This window comes from Dinoponera quadriceps, unplaced genomic scaffold, assembly GCF_001313825.1.
Source record: "Dinoponera quadriceps isolate SergipeBrazil2010 unplaced genomic scaffold, ASM131382v1 scaffold367, whole genome shotgun sequence".
NCBI classification, from domain to species: domain Eukaryota; kingdom Metazoa; phylum Arthropoda; class Insecta; order Hymenoptera; family Formicidae; genus Dinoponera; species Dinoponera quadriceps.
In genome coordinates this window covers 722,582-728,654 of record NW_014554712.1, presented here as the reverse complement: position 1 = coordinate 728,654, position 6,073 = coordinate 722,582, and positions in this window count along the sequence as shown.

Genomic DNA, 6,073 nt, shown 5'->3' with positions numbered 1-6,073 from the left:
CACCCATTGTTGCGACACGCAGCATCCTTTACCCGTCGTAGCGAGATGTTATTTTTTTATTTGGACAAAGGATCCTCCTTGCCGTGTTATTACCCCTCTCCCCAGTTTGCCCCGCCGTCGTCGTCGCCCCGCTTGTCCCAGCGCCGAGGGGTTGGAAATTAAAAGAGAGAGAGAGAGAGAGAGGGTTGATTTGCACGGCGCGCGGAATATTCACGCGCTCGTCACCGTCGTCGGATGTACGTTCGAAAGATCACTCACCTCTCGGGATGCTCGACTTTTCGGAGAAATGGAAATCGGGATTGGGCGCACTGAGAGAAGAATATTTGGTTTTTGCAACTATGATTATCATAGTGTGATTATCATAGTAGAAATTCCTACTTATTCGATTCTGTAATTTGTTAGGAAGTAACAGAAATAATCAATTAGCCAACTTTAGCCACTCTTTTAGCCAAACTAGCCCCTATTCCGCGATTAGGATTTATTTATATTAAAGCCAACATTTATATATGAAAATTATATTGCAAATGGCTCTAATGTAAAGTAAATCTATGCAATAATTAATCAATCTATATTAATCAGCTGCTAATTACGATTTATGTGACTTCGTAAATCTAAATGTATAATGTACAATTCTATAGTGAAATTATTTTTCATTATTGAGATGCTAGCATATTTATGTATGATTTAATAATTAACTCTTGAAATGTTTATTAGCATTAAAACAATGCACGATACATAAGAAAGATGCATTCAATATGAGAATTTCTTTTCAAGTTTCGTCTCATTAAAAAAGTCCCATACTTCTTGGAAAACAATGACGGGAAAGCTTCTACAGTTTTATTCCTTGCTTTCTAAATTTCCCTGCCTTGAGATTTCTCCGATGCTGTAAGTATATCCTAGCCTGGGCGAGATTATTTATAGTACTTTTTAGATCTAAATATATGTTTTCCTTTACAAAATCTAAACCAATGATAACGATCCGTACATGAAAATTTATATAAACACGAACCCAATCTGTTCAATCTATCACGAATCTAGTCAAGTCTCGCGGTCGATGGATGGGTATCTCCGTGCCGCCCATTGTCCAGCTCGACGATATTTCGCACCAGAGACCCTGATTTCGATCGCACGAAAATAGAGTTCGTCGCCGCGTCACATCGCACGCACGCAATTAATCTCGATTGTATTAGACAAAGCTGTGCGTACCGTTACCAGCCCTAATTAACAATTATTTAGTATCCCGTTGCGCTCGTCGGGATTTCAATCGCACCGGGAGAACTCGGCGAACGCGCGCCCGATCGCCGTCGCTGTTAATGCACGGTTGAATGTTAATGAGAAACGTTAACTGGTTGCTGAACCTAATTAAAGCTTTATTATACTTGCAAATAAATCAGCCGGGATAAATTCGCCCGGCATATTCGCTCGCCCCGACGTTTGCCGCGCGCGCGACACTAATTATTTTAAGTTATTATTATCCGCAGCCGCGTCAATCCACGCGCGCGCGCGCGTTCACGCTCGCAACGTTCGATACTTATCCGGAATTTTGCAAATGTAATTTACCTCGTTCCGTATTCAATATTCCGCCGGCGTGTTTATCGATCAATCGGCCGAGAGAGGGCCGACTGTCTAATTGATTCCGTCGCGGCTCACGGAAAAACGACGCGAAGCGAATAAAACGATGTGAGAGTGTCGTTTCCCGTCGCGTCTGCACATTAAAACCGTAACTGGGAATCGTATTTTCGCCGTACGAAAGCGGCCAGCCGGCTGGTCACCGGTGGTGTTGGCCGCCGATTTATCGTCCAGGAAAATGACTCGTCGCCGGGTACGTCGAAATATGGTCGGTCATTAAATTTAATGAAACGAAAATATGCGACGCGGGATAACCGCGCCTCTCTTCCTTCTCTCTCTCTCTCTCTCTCTCTCTTTCGATGCGATGCAAGAGATTTAGGTATTAAACCGTGGTTTAAGGGATCGACTAAAGCGGCCGTCTCTCTCGCAACTTCGGGATGCTCCGTGCGCGCGGGCGTTACAGTATAAATACACGCGCGCTACAACGGTATTTCCCTTCACCCTTAATCCTCTCTCGATGCTATCGCCGTGTATCATATCGCACCGCCGCATATATTACGGTATATCGCATATATTTTCTTTCTCATATTTGCGGGTACGCGCGTCACTGCGTTATTTCGCTTACCTCTATTGCGTTATTACAGATGAAAATAATTGCGGGAGAATTCCCGGTGCGTCAATACAACCGGCCAAGTTTCATCTTTCCGCAGGCATATTAATATTGATAATATTAATATTTAGCAGCACCAAAACAGGTATGCTTCGGCTCTTGGAGTTTCGAAATATTATATTTCGAAAATATCTGTGTTGAGAATATAATTAATGAACGAGCCGAATGAAAAAAAAAAAACGAACGGGCATCAAGTAGAACCAGTCGGAATAACTGTACGCAGCGGATAAGTGTACGCATTGCCTACAATTCTGTGTGGAAGGGGCGAGGTGTCAGTCTATGAAGTGTTTAGTCGACATCTCGGGGCGAAAAAAGTTAGAATAAAGTACGCCGGAGTGGACGCAGCGCGCGTTTGCAATAGACAAAAATACGAAAATGTGAGGACAAGTAATATTCTTAAAAATTTTGCCGCACTTCGTGAGCTTGCCACACTTTAATTGCTCGACGAAAGAAGGTAATATATTTCTACAAAAGTTACATCGTTCGTCAATGTTTTGCAAAGAAGAAAGTACCGGGTTATTTTATAATTTAGAATTTTCCCCGGGAAAAGATGTACCTGGGGCAAGTGTGCTCGGCGCGAGCCGGAAAAAAGGACGGAGAAGACGAATAGAGAAATAGAGAAAAAGGTTACCATGAGAGAATTAGTCTCTGGAAATCCAGGATCTTCTGATGCTAATTTTAAGAAACGTTCAATAATAAAGAGAAAAGACTGAAGATGAGTATTTTTATTCACTCTGTCACGAAAAATTTGATGAATCAGAAGATTGGATAGAATGTATCAAATGCAAAAAATGGTGACATGTGCAACGCTCAATCTATGAGAGAGATGTTTTTGCATGCGATTTGTACAATATTAAAATTGTAAATACACTTGCCCGACATCCATGTACACACTTACTCCGTGTGCGGCACAAGAGTGCGCACTTTGAATTATGTTCTTTTTTGTTAAATTACAAAAAATTAGACTTTATATTTGTTTTGATTTTTAATTTAACTTAATAAAGAGCTTAATAAATACACTGTTTCAAATACAAGCCTTTTTCATTTGTTTTTAATGGAACATAAAATTCTGAAGAGCGTACACTTATCTCTACTGACTCTAACGGCGAAATCAACACTAACTTTATTCATTCGAAAAAAAAAAAAGGAACAATCGCGTTTCCTCCCCTTCTATGCCTCTCTCTCTCCCTCCCGCTCGCTCTGTCTGTTTGTATCCCTCGCGTGAATATCCATATTTTATAAATCGTTCGCAAGTAAGGTGTAATCGCTGCGAGACGCCGCGTTAATATTTGATGTGAGCTAATTAGCGATTGGACGTGCCGTCAGTGTCACAATTAAACCAAGTTCATCTCCTCGCGGCAACATCGAAAACTAGGAGTTCTCTCGTGCAATTTCAATTAGCATGTTGCGCTTGCTTGCGACATTTATTATCACACTTTCGTTCTTTGCCTGCCCGACGCAGTAAGGGAATTTACGGCTTTTTCAGTTTAAAAGACACAAAACAAATAGTGTATTATTCGAGACAAAGACTTACACTAAAACTACCGACAATTAACGTGTACTTTTCTACCGGAGCAGTTTAAATAAGATTTTTTTGAAAAAAAAAAAAAACGTAATACAAAGAAAAAAATGTTTATTCGTTTACACAATGCGACAAAAATTATGGTTAATCTCAGATAGTACACCATTAGAAATTGGAGTAACTTTTATAAGAAAAAATTACAGACCGGTCATTCGGACCGTTTCGGAAGTTTTAGTGTTAAGGCACAAAACCAATAAGTCAGCTATTCTGCTCTAACGTTAATACTCGGCGGTTTATCCCGCCCGAAATTGTCTCGATGTTATTTCCCTTATCGTCTCAATATAATCTTCGTTTACAGATCGAAATAATACTACACGGATTAAAAGCACAAACAGAAGCACAGAATCCATTTATAGAGAATGCTAGAGTGATATAATTCTCTCTCTCTCTCTCTTTCTCTTTACCTGATTTTAAAGCGACATTAACACTGCAGACGCGCGATAACGAACCGCATATACGGCCGGCTTCTCCCTCGCGTACGTGAGGGTAGTTCATTAAAAACTCCGCTGATTAGACGAAACCCGGAGTGACGCTGAACAAAGAGCGTCGCGGGGAACGCGACATCGCCATTATCGCGGCGGTGTTTATTGCAATTACTAAATGAAATCGGCGCGTCGATGTTAAGCTCGAACGCGCTAAATGCGCCGGCTGCGCGCATTCCGTGCATCGCGGCTGGCAGCTGCGCGTGATAATAATTACGAGACGATACATTGTGATAACGAGTCGGCCGTGCGCTAACGACGCACTCTCGCGTCGCACTCTTTCTCATTTACGCTCCTTCCCGTCCCCTCCGCCTCCTCTTCCTCTCGCCCTCTCGCCCCCCCCCCGTGCCCCTCACGACAATCTAATATGTACTTTTCCGCAAATTTCTTCATTACTCGTTCGGTCCCGCGCGTCGACGCCAGATCTCGGCATCGCTCTTACCTTTTTTCCGCAACCCCTCGCGACCCCGCGCGTTTCTCTGATTCGCGCAAAAATACTCACGCAGGCGGGCTCTGCGCGCGTATATAAACGCTCTCTCCAGTTAGTCGCTGTCTCTCCCTTTCCCCCCTCTTTCTCTTTTCATCTTCCTGTCCCGACGTTCGCGGAATTATTGCCAGCTAGAGCGAAAGCCCCGAGCGTTTTGGAATCATTAAAATGTGAACGCGAGAACGGCGGCGTAGCCGTGGAGGCCATATTGGGCAGCGCGCGGTTTGAGAGCAAATTATCTTGCTTAATTAATGTCGCACGGGCGAATAATTGGAGAGGGAAAGGCAGGATGGCCCGTAGCTCGAGCCATCACGAATCGATTTCTGCCTCTCTCCCTCCCGCGGCCCTTTCTATACCCCCGATACAGGGGGAGGGGTGTTCCTCTGTCCCTTTTCCCTCCGCGATCCCTCGCTCGATCCGTGCTCCTCCGTTTCATTCGTTCGGCCCGTGTAATTTCTGCACACGGGGGGCGTTTGATCCGCGCTTTTGCGGAGACGGGAGACGATTAAAAAGCGCCGTGACGACGATGCGGCTTCGATGTGGGGNGGGGGGGGGGGAGAGGGGCCTCTCTCGAGTCCTCCGGGCGACGCCGATGACGAAGCCCGCCGCGTCCTTTTGTTGACTAAGCAACGGTGCCGATTGAACGGAGGATTATATCGGTTTATCGGGCCGGCGCAGCCGCGCGGTCCGTTGAATAGCCCGTGCTGTGTACTTTATGAGTCGCGCTCGTTTCGCGCCGACCGATTTTCGTCTCACCCCGGCTGTGTCGCGAGCCGGGCGTTTCCGCAACGGACGGAAATACGGAGCGCGCCCACGAATAAGTAATAAAGCCACATTACCGTTCGTTAAGCCCGAGACACATCCCGTGATAAAGTTCGGCTAATTCGCGCCGGCGGCCAAGCAGCCGAGTGGACACCGGCTTATATTTGGCGCGGATTCAGGTCGAACGGTAAGTCTACTCGATACCGACGGGATCGAAGGGAGATTACGAAACGGCCGGGTCATTTCGGTCGGAGGAGCATAATTTGCCGGCATAGAAAATTATACGTCGCAGCGAAGTCTGTCAGTTACTGTGCGAAAGTCAGCATACGAAGCCGTCAAATGTATAAGAAGTTATTACGAGAACGGTATGTTAATGAAAGTGTAAAAGTATAATAAAAGTATAATAAAGTAGTATAATAAAGTATAATAAAGTAAGTATAATAAAATAAAGAATATTAAGTGAAGATCGACCGATATGCGGGAACAACACGAATGAACAAATGAAGAGGAAGAAAGGCTTA